We start from the raw sequence: 11,219 nt of genomic DNA on the forward strand, positions 1-11,219 counted from the left end.
TGAATGAATTATTTAAATGGATTGAAATTGTAATTAATGGATACAGTACTTAATCAGTGCATGTTTAATCATCCAAGGTAGCTGAGGGTTAAATTAGCAACGGTATCTGACGATACATTTGCCTTGCATAACTTGCAAGATTATTGTGATTAAACTGTTTCAAGGTAAGGATACTTTGTTACCTCACATAGTCTTTTATGTGCTTATTAAATTGAGTTAATTGTTTGAATTGACATAGGTATATGTTTAAGATATTATTTCGATTTAATAAATATGTATGTGTAATAATATATTTGCCTATTAAGATTTGTTTTATCGGTTGAATTGACATAGGGATATAGTCAAGAAATGAATGGATTTTGGTAGGTGAGTATGTTCATAAGTTAGCAAATTACAGATTTGCCGTGAATTTATTCGTAATAATATAAACATATGTTTAATAATTCTAAGTTATGGAATGTAATTAATCTAACACAATTATGTCATCTTGATTAAAATCGTATTTTGAAATCGTGCATTTGAGATTTATTTATTTAGTTTACTTTGTTTAAAATCTTAGTTTTTAATCACCCTCTTCAAACAAAATATTTTTATTCACCAAAGTGTTTTAGATAACATTCAGAAATAATTCTTTTTACAGTCCCTATAGGTATGATAACTCGACATTTACTTATCACTTTATTACTTGTTTCGATTGTGTACACTTGCACATTTCCGTCGTTCCATTTATACAAACCAAAACATATACATTTACAAGCCAATTCAAACGGCCAAAATCATTACCAGAACATAACCCTATACATGCCATATACTTAAATACCAAAGTTCATAGGTACTAAGTGATAAGTGGATAGTGTCAAGTGATCTCCGACGATCCCTGAATCCGAACTAGCTTGATAACACTATAAAACACGGGAAAATAAACAAAGTAAGCTATAAAGCTTAGTAAGCTCGTATACCATAAACATAATTCAATCTCAAGATTATAAATCAACAATTTGAATTTATCAACATTTAGCATATATTAGCTAACAAACCTTTCATATACATAATTATGATATTAAACACATTCTTTACAAGTTTCTTCACACCAAAGCTTATATATGTCACATACGTACCTGTACCATCTCATATCATTCTAATACACAATCACATGTTTCATTTACTCGATGAACCATTCAGAATAGAACTCGGATACTCAAGAGTCTCGTACACTAAGTGTAACAGCCCATTTTTCAGTGAAATCGGAACAATGGTTTCGAGACCATAAATTCGACCCAAAAATAAGTTATTTTTATTTCATTATATGGTCCGTAATATGGTAGATATGTCATATGAAAATTGTGATACGAAAACTTTATCGATTTAGTGCCTAATTATGAGAAGGACTAAATAACATAAAATGTGAAAGTTGAATTCTAGTAGCTATAAGGATTAAATAGCTATGGAATTCAAAACTAAAGGTCCTTATAAGGAAATTAGACCATTAAGAAAAGTATGTAGATTTTTCTTAGTGACTCATCCATGAAAAAATAAAAAAGGCAAGGGGCTAAATTGGAAATCACAAAATTAAAAATATGTTAATTAAATAAAATGAAATAATCATCTAATTTCATATCATCTTCCTAAAAACTTATACGGAAACCCTAAGAGAGAGGAAGACAACTTATCAAGCTTGAAAATGTATGAAATCAAGTCTCGTTTTTAATGAATTTTATATTTTTGAAACTGGGATAGTATAATCTCTCTATTTAGGGGATTGATATGAAAAGTTATCAAGGCTTGGAAAATGGGTCATGGATGTATATGATGAAAATTAGAAATTTAAGGTAGAAAATGAAAGATTATTGATAGATAAACAACTTTTACAAAGTGATTTTTGATGAAAACTTGATTTAGGGACTAAAATGTAAACTTGTGAAATTGAAGGAAAAATTTTAAAATTTAATGTATACATGTGCTTTAAATTTTGTAATGGGCTTTGGTTAGGCTTGGAATAGGGAATAATTTGCACAAGTTTCATTTCCAGGCCTAGGGACAATCAAAATTTATGGAAAAGTTAAGGCAAAATGGTAATTTTACCTAGGGCATAAATTGAGTCCATTTAAATATGAAATGTGTGAAATTGATGGTTAAATTCGTTTATATAGATCCAAAAACACAAACTCGAGGCTAGATCAAAGAAAAGAAAAGATTTTAGATTAGAAGATTATTAAGCGAACAAGTGTTGACGTAAGTTCGTGTAACTTAATTGGACATGTAATTATGTTAATTGAATGTTGTGTTTGTAGGTAATGTGATTTATGTTAATGTGCTTAACTTGTCTACTATGATGGAAAATTACTACATTCTTGAAATGGTGATAAAGGGTTAGTCCCGATTGAATGTTGAATTCTGATGATTATATGAGTTTTCCCGAAACTAATAAGGTTCTGCATTTGTTGTGGACAGATGAGTAATCCCATTGACCTTGTTATAAAAAGGATTTAGCCTAGATGGGTAATCCCGATATAATACCCCTCGAGCATACATTGTGATTAGGGATTTAGCTCGGATGAGTAATCCCATTGACCTTGTTATAAAAAGGATTTAGCCCGGATGGGTAATCCCGATATAATACCCCTCGAGCATACGCTGTGATTAGGGTTTAGCCTACACTGGTAATCCTAATCGAGCTCCTCTGAGCATACATATTAAAAAGAATTTTGCATGGACTGGTAATCTTGTTATGCGATATGTGGCTCGAGAGCGTGTTCCTTGGTTGAGTGCCTTAAGGGGTAACCTTCAATAAGAAATTGACGGATTATGGGATCGTACACTTCGAGTGTATTACTTGTGCATCCCTCGAAATTCAATAATTCAGTGGACATATAACATTCTTGACATGGCATAAGAATTATGTGATAAAATGGTAATGTCTTGAAAGAACATTGCATGATGAGCTCATCTATTTTTATTTGACATGTATGTAAGTGTTGTAACTAACATGTTTTATTGAAGGCATGTGCTTAGGAAATTTTGCTAATAGATGGAAAACATGATGTTGTATGCTTAAATTTAATAAACAAGATTGGTAAGTTTAGTTTCCGTTATATGAACTTACTAAGCATGTAATGCTTACTCCTTTTATTTTTCCCTATCTTATTATGCTCGGAAGGTCGCGAAGGTTGGAGATCATTAGAGCATCGTCACACTATCAACTAGCTAACTTGGGTATATATATAGTAGAATCATTTTGGTATAATGGCATGTATATGACAACTTAGCCAATAGTGACTTAAAAATGATGTTTGTAACCTAGCCATTGGAATGGCTAGTAATGGTTGATTTTGGTATTACTATGTACGTTGTTATGATATATATCCACATGTGGTAAGTTGAGTATATGTGACCAAATGTTGTTATTGCTTAAGTTAAACCAAGGTAAGTTTATAAACACTTGTGCTTGAAATGAAATGCCTTGTTGAATGATGGAATTGTGTAATTTTTATGTTTGGAAATGGTTGGTGTTCGATGTGTGTTTCAAGTGCAGGTCTTGGGTGAAATTTTGAGTGAGAAATGGAGCTAGAAATTGCTTCATTTTGTCCACACGGGTAGACACGCGGGCGTGTGTTTAGACCGTGTGTGACACACGGCCTGGTAATACGAGCATGTGGTTAGGCCGTGTGTCCCCTGTACCTTAGTTTTAAGAAATAGAATGCTCAGAATTGGGCACATGGGCAGAGACACGGGCGTGTGTCTCAGCCGTTTGTGCCACATGGGCGTATGTCTTGGCCGTGTAAAACCTGTACCTAATTTCGAATTGAATTAATTAACCACACAGCCCAGCATACGGGTGTGTAGCTTGGTCGTATGTGCAAGTCAGAGTGTTACATGGAGTAGAACACGACCTCTAGCACGGGCATGTCCCAAGGCCACACGGAGTATCCCTTGGACCACACGGGCGTGTGAGCCCTGCACCTTGAAAAAATTTTGAAATGTTGCGAAAAATTCTTAAAGATTCCAATTAAATCCTGGCTCATTTCTAAATTTCACACTGGACCTCGAGGGTCCATTTAAGAGACGTTTCGAATAATCTCGATTAATGAATAGTAACTTGCATAATTTATCTGTAAACATTTTTGAATGTTCTGGTAATGCTCTAAAACCCTGTTTTGGTGACAGATACGGGTTAGGGGTGTTATATTTAGTGGTGTCAAAGCTACAATTTAATCGATTCTCGGATTTGACGTAGCAAAAACGAGTTTAGCTATACATGTCATTATATAAATTGTGATAGTGTGATGACTCCTGATAATTTTAAATATGTTTTTCATATAGTAATGTCATGTAACAGAGCTAGAGATGAATCCGAGGAAGCTGAGAGCAATGTTTAAGCTTTAGTGCAAAGAGTTACTTCTACGTCTAGTAGTGAAAGGCTCGTGTCTGAGGGCCGAAATAAAGAGGCAAAGCAAGCCTTCTTTCAAATAATGAATGAATGGTACCATAGGGTGTACAACGACCTCCCCCACTTACTCCTCAACCGGTTCCTGAGGTACCATAGGGTGCCGAACCTATTAGAATTGGTAAACCTCTGATAGATAAAATCCGCAAACATGGGGCAGAAGAATTCAGAGCTACTGCAGATGATGATCCCGAAAGGGCCGAGTTTTGGCTAGAAAATACTATCTGGGTTTTTGATGAACTATCATGCACACCTGCTGAATGTCTGAAATGTGCAATATCCTTACTAAAAGATACAGCTTATCATTGGTGGAATACCATAAATTCAGTTGTACCAAGAGAGAATGTTACATGGGAATTCTTCCAGGCTGAATTTAAGAAGAAGTATGTTAGTCAGAGGTTCATGGATCAGAAAAAGAAAGAAATTCTAGAGCTCAAACAAGAAAACATGATTGTATCTGAATATGAACGAGAATTTGTTTCGCTGAGTAAATATGCTCGAGAATGGGTTCAGTCTGAGGCTGAGATGTGTAAACGCTTTGAAGAGGGTTTAAATAAGGATATCAAATTATTGTTTGGAATTTTCGAAATAAGGGAATTTGCAGTGTTAGCTGATTGAGCACACAAGGCTAAGGAACTGAGTAAGGAAAAGAAATAAGCCAAAAGAGAGGCTCGGGTTTTTGGAAAAAGAACTATGAGTAAGTCACAATCATTTTCTTTTAAGAAATTAAAGAGGTATTATAATCGTGTTACTACCTCTACGGGGTATTCTGGAAGAGAGTGGGGCTTTCAACGTTCTAACCCGAGGTCTTCATCTCTGTCAGTGACCAGTGTGGGTAGTGTCGGTAATCCTAAATCGAAATGTAAACATTATAACAAATTTCATCATGGAGAATGTCGGACTAGAAGTGGAGCTTGCTTCGGATGTGGTGTAATACCCCTAACCCGTATCCGTCGCCGGATTAAGGTTATGTGGTATTGCCGAACAAAAACACAATTATAATCATTTATAAATTTGCACCCAAATTAAAAAATCCATTTCTAATTAAAAAAATATAAATATAGTCAACTTACAAACTTACATTTCAAAACATATATTATTTTGCACAATATAAACAAATATCATATCAAATTCCAACCTAGCATTTACTGCATATAAAGTATATATATTCAACCTTAATTATTAACAACATGGTCAAACATATTATTAAGTCACTAATGAAGTTATGCATAACCACCAAATATCACAAGCTTATTCATATAATTTAATAAGCCATAATATACATAAATAAAATTTCTTACGTATGCAACTTAAGTCAAGATCAATTTTAGAACTTGCATGCTTTCTACTTATGTACGGAATGATACAACTATTCGGCAACAACCATACATTACTATATATTCCTTTTAAAATATTAATCCCAAAAGACTATACATATTTATTCCAGGTCATTAAATCATTTAATAAATACACATCCCTCAAAAAGTACTCTTATTACCTAGACTAACTAATATGTCTATGATCATATACTCAATAACCAAATAATAATTAACATTCGGACAACTTAAGCTTGGATTTACTTATTGACATTTGAGACCCAAATTTAATAACATATTCATGATAACCAAATTTAAGTATGCAACCACAATTTACTAAATTAGACCAGATTTACATATCAACTAAAGGAGGTTATATTTGTCATTACAAGGCGCAAATCACATATAAACATACTCAAAACATAAACATTGCATATGACTTGTTCTTTACCCATGATTTCATAGTTTACCTTAACTAACTTCCATAATGAACTATACGACCAAATACATAACATCATCACAAACATCATGTATTTTGGTTACACTCTCATAATAGACTCAACACAAGACCAAATATTTATATATATAGCATGAGTTAAAATCAACCATGACACATTATATAATAATCAAAAAGAACTTAAGTCATAGTCTAGCAAAAACCAAAATTAAACATAGATTTTAAGCCATTTTCTCATGGCCTTTATGTACAATGCTTTCAAACAACCAAATCTCCCAAAATATTATCCTATACATGCCATAATGTTAACTTAGGATTAACTAAGAAAAGATACCAAAACGTTGCTGACAGGTGTGATGACTTCAAGGACGGTCCCGAGCACGGAACGGATCAAAAAGAAATCTAAATAAAATTCAAGTAAACACACCAAATGAGTTTTTCAACCCAGTAAGTCATAAGCCATATAATGCAAACAATTAACTGAATATGTTGATCTAAAAACTAGAAAGGTCCATAGATTACCGAAATTTTCAATTCAACTGCTAGTCAAGTCTTACTATTAACTCAAGGGATCATATAACAGAATACCTTAAATCCTTCCTCCAATATTTAACCAACAATGAAATAGATGCATTCATGTATTTATATTTAAATTTTCATGTTCCCAATTTCCTATTTGGACAATAGTTTTGCCCTTCATTCAGTTCCTGCATTTATTTTATTAACAATCAATTTCGCGCATGTAGTGCTCAGGCAAGGAAATTCATACCCATAGTGCCATGTTAGCCCACACACATAGTGCCTTAGTAATTCACATACATATTGACATTCCAATCCGCACACATAGTGCCATATAAATCTGCACACATAGTGCCATACAATTGCACACATATAGTGCCATACAAGTCCGCACACATAGTGCCATACAAGTCCGCACACATAGTGCCAAAGTCATTTCGTTTTAACAAAGTGATTCATCCTATCAACTAAGCATAATCGGTCACATGCCTTTCAATCAAAATAATACATAAACAATAGTAATTCCTTCACGATATGCATACACCAATTATGTATAGAATAACTAAGCTTAATTGCTTATAGACTTACCTTGTTTTAGACGAAACGGTTCCAATCGGCTACTCGATATTCTTTGCTTTGACCTTGCTTGATTCCCCTCCTTTAAGTTATTGAGCTTAAAATAGATAAATTTAACTAGTTTAATCACCTTGCTAGTTATTTATATCCAATGATATTAATGATTTTATATCACAAGAACTACACGTAAAATTTGATCTTTCTACCTTATGCTTTTAAGCTATTCGACTATTGACCACTTAAGATCACCTTACTATCAATAATCCAATCAATACTTCACTTAAACACACATATATAAACTGAGAAAAATAAAATAAAATAAATAAAATAAAGAACACATAAATTTTACGTGGAAACCCTTTCGGGAAAAAAACCACAGGCAAAGGAAAAGAAAATTCACTATGTCAAAAAATTTTGAATCAAATACAAGAGGAATAGACTATGTCTATTTATAGGCTTGCAAAGCCATATTCTAGTAGGATTGAAACACCTTATCCTAATCAATATAAAATAGATGGAGTTTAATAAGGTTTAAAAACCTTATTCTAAAATAAAATAAAAGAAGTCTAGTTCTATATGGATTTTACTTTTATTTTATTTTCCATCGTATTTTATTTAAATAAGAATTTGGGTCACCTAATTCTAACAATCTCCACCTTGACACAAATTCTCAATGAACAAGTTCTTCATCGCCAACTTTCAATAAACAAGTTCTCCACCTCTTCCATAAAACCCTTTAAGGGTTTAACTTCAACAATGAACACCAACCAAGTTTAAGCAATGCTCAAACTTGGTTATAAGAAGTGACTTAGTCATCATATCTGTAGGATTTTCATGAGTACTAATTTTGCTCACAACAATATCACCACGAGCAATAATATCACGAACAAAATGATACCGAATATCAATGTGTTTTGTTTTCTCATGAAACATTTGATCTTTTGTAAGAAAGATGACACTCTGACTGTCACAAAATACTGTGCTGATTTGAAGGTCTTCATTGAGTTCACTAAATAGTCCCTTCAACCAAATAGCTTCTTTACAAGCCTCAGTAATCGCCATGTACTCAACTTCAGTGGTAGATAAAGCGACTGTAGTTTGCAAAGTGGCTTTCCTACTAATTGCACAACCTCCGATTGTAAAGGCGTAACCTGTGAGAAATCTTCTTCTATCAAGGTCTCCAGCAAAATTAGCATCAACATACCCTATAACTCCATTTTTAGTTCTTCCAAACTGTAAGCAAACATCAGTAGTGCCTCGTAAGTATCTTAAAATCCACTGAACTACCTTCCAATGTTCTTTACCGGGATTTTCCATATATCTGCTAACTACACTGACTGCATATGATAAATCTGGACGTGAAACAAACCATAGCATACATGAGAGATCCCATTGCATTAGAGTATGGAACATGTGACATGTACTCAACCTCATCATCTGATTGAGGAGACAAGGCTGATGAAAGTCTGAAATGGGCTGCTAAAGGAGTACTAACAGGCTTAGCACTCTGCATATTGAACCTGCAAAGAACTTTCTCAATGTACCATTTCTAACTTAGGTACAATTTACTTGCTTTTCTATCTCTGAGAATCTCCATACCAAGTATCTTCTTTGCTGGTCCTAAATCTTTCATCTCAAATTCTTCACTTAGTTGGGCTTTAACCTTTCTTATCTCTCCTTTATCTTTTGCTGCTATCAACATGTCATCAACATAAAGAAGTAGATACACAAAAGAATCATCACTGTTTTTCTTAAAGTAAATACAACTGTCTAAACTACTTCTTTTGAAATCATGAGAAGTCATAAAGGAATCAAACCTCTTGTACCACTGTCTTGGTGACTGTTTCAAACAGTAAAGGGACTTTCTCAGCAAGCAAACATAGTCCTCTTTTTCTGAGACTATAAAACCCTCTGGTTGTTGCATGTAAATATCTTACTCAAGTTCTCCATGCAGAAATGTAGTTTTTACATCTAACTGCTCAAGCTCCAAATCATGCATGGCCACAATACCAAGCAAAGCTCGAATCGAACTATGCTTAACAACTGGAGAGAACACATCTATGAAGTCCACTCCTAGAATTTGACTGTAACCCTTTGCAACAAGCCTTGCTTTATATCTGGGTTCTTTAACTCCTAGAATCCCTTCTTTTTTTTTAAACACCCATTTACAACGAACAGCCTTTTTACCTTTAGGAAGTTTCATAAGGTCCCATGTTCTGTTTTTGTGGAGTGATTTCATCTCTTCTTGCATAGCAAACATCCACTTTTCTGAGTCTTCACAGCTAACCGCCTCAGAATAATTAGATGGCTCTTGATTCGCATCTATATCTTCAGCCACATTTAAAGCATAAGTAACTAGATCAACCTCGGCATACTTCTTTGGAGGTTTAATTTCTCTTCTAGTTCTGTTTTTGGCGATAGAGTATTGTGGTGAAGAAGCAACTCTATTCTCAATTTTTGTTCTGGCTTGAGAAGTTGACTCTGTATTAATCTGATACTCCACCTGCTTTTGATTTTCTTTATTAGAAGAGTCTTTAAGAGATAAGTTAGGTAGCATAGCAGTTTCATCAAAAACAACATCTCTGATAATCACAACTTTTCTATTTTTAGGACACCATAACTTATACCCTTTTACACCAGCTTTATAACCAAGAAAAATGCATTTAATAGATCTATGTTCCAATTTTCCATTATCAACATGAGCATACGAAGGACACCCAAAAATCTTTAAATCAGAATAATTAGCAGGATTACCAGACCATACCTCTTGTGGAGTCTTTTTCTCAATGGCAACGGATGGAGATCTGTTGATCAAAAAACATGCAGTAGAGGCCGCTTCTGCCCAAAATGCCTTCGGTAAGTTGGCATTTGACAACATACATCGAACCTTCTCTATGATCGTTCTGTTCATTCGTTCTGCAACGCCGTTTTGCTATGGAGTATGACGAACTGTCAAGTGTCTCATGATCCCTTCTGACTTGCACAATCTATTAAACTCATCAGAACAAAACTCTAAGCCATTGTCTGTGCGGAGGTATTTTATCTGTTTTCCCTTCTATTTTTCAATCATAATTTTCCAAGACTTAAATGCAGAAAACACATCGCTTTTCTGCTTCAGGAAAAATGCCCAAACTTTTCTGGAAAAATCATCAATAAAGGTTAGCATATAATTAGCTCCACCTCTCGAAGGCACTCTAGATGGCCCCCACAGATCAGAATGAATATACTCCAACATTCCCTTCGTGTTATGGATTCCTCTAGTGAATCGAACTCTCTTTTGCTTCCCAAAAACACAGTGCTCACAGAAATTCAGTTTGCAAATTCCTTGCCCATTAAGAAGTCCTCTTTTGCTTAATTCTACCATGCCATTCTCACTCATATGCCCTAGGCGCATATGCCAAAGTTTAGTAATATCATCATCTGACAAGGAAGAGGAAGCGACAGCTGCATCACCGGTAATAGTAGAACCCTGTAAAACATATAACTTGGCAATCTTTCTCTACCCTTTCATCACAACAAGGGACCCTTTGGAAATCTTTAAAACCCCACTTTCAATTGTGTATCTGTACCCTTTTGAATCAAGAGTACTCAACGAAATTAATTTTCTTTTCAATTCTGGAACATGCCGCACGTCACTAAGTGTTCTGAAAACTTTATCAAAAATCTTAACTTTAATTGTTCCAACACCTGCGATTTTACACGAAGCATTATTTCCCATCAAAACAACACCTTCAGATACTGTTTCGTAAGTTGTAAACCAATCCCGATTGGGACTCATGTGGAAGGTGTAGCCTGAATTAAGTATCCACTCCTCGCTTACTTTAGAATCATTGACAGAAGCGACTAGAAGTTCACCATCGCTGTAGTCTTCTACAATATCAGCTTCACCGGAATTTTCTGGTTGTTT

The sequence above is a fragment of the Gossypium hirsutum genome, chromosome A07, assembly GCF_007990345.1.
Source record: "Gossypium hirsutum isolate 1008001.06 chromosome A07, Gossypium_hirsutum_v2.1, whole genome shotgun sequence".
NCBI lineage: Eukaryota > Viridiplantae > Streptophyta > Magnoliopsida > Malvales > Malvaceae > Gossypium > Gossypium hirsutum.